Here is a 1,037-nt window from a genome sequence, read left to right on the forward strand (position 1 = left end):
ATAATTTATTTAAAAAATATTATATATATGTATATTATTGTATCTTATAAAATTTTAAAATTTATATTACATGTCATCATGTTATGTTTTGTGTCTATAACTCTGTATCAATAGTATAGCATCATAGCTTATGAATGATATAATTCACAATATGACATTAGGGTTTCCATTATTAAACGATTAAGAGTTTGGTCTTATATCTTAATAATTTAATTAGATCTAATTCACTTAACAAAACCTAGTAACGATGCAAAAATTTAATTAATTCCAGATTTTCTACTAGAGTATATATATATATATATATATGAAAAAATATAAAATGATGAGTTGGGTACTTGTTTATGCAAAATTCGTCGGCAGCATTAATGGCAGCCAACAAGAACCAAAATTTTGTCTGCAGCATAAGTTCAGCGAAGAAATAATAATTTAGTCATAAAAGGACTCTAATATTTCAAGTTGTGTATATATTCAACAATCAAACTCATTCATTAATAATGCAAATGGACCACCACTTTTAAATCTCGCCACCTTATTATTATTTATAGCTACTCATTTTCTAGGATTGCGATTTTTCCGGCACTTCTGTTATATTTTAGTGTAATTTGTATGAATAAATAATTTGAAGTTAAAAATTATGCAGATGTTTTAAATTAATTCTAATTATACGTCTTGTTTTAAACATTTTTATATAAATTAAATCAAATTTATTCGATTTATTACCTAACATGTTAAATAGAATTCATTTTGATTTGTTTTACATTTAAATAATATAAATCAAATCAAACATAAAGATATTTAGGATAAGACGTGTAATAAATTAAAAATTGATTTAGGATATCTGGATCACTTTTAACTCCAAACTATTTATTCATGTTAATTATTATCCTATATTTTATTACAATATCTAATAATAATATTCACAAATATTTGTTAGAGAAATGTTTTTTATTCAATGTATTTATTATTTTTCACATTTGTAATGTACTATATAGTATTCATTATTTAACATTTTTCCGATCCCCTTTAACTTTTATACA

This window comes from Arachis duranensis, chromosome 6, assembly GCF_000817695.3.
Source record: "Arachis duranensis cultivar V14167 chromosome 6, aradu.V14167.gnm2.J7QH, whole genome shotgun sequence".
Classification (NCBI taxonomy): domain Eukaryota; kingdom Viridiplantae; phylum Streptophyta; class Magnoliopsida; order Fabales; family Fabaceae; genus Arachis; species Arachis duranensis.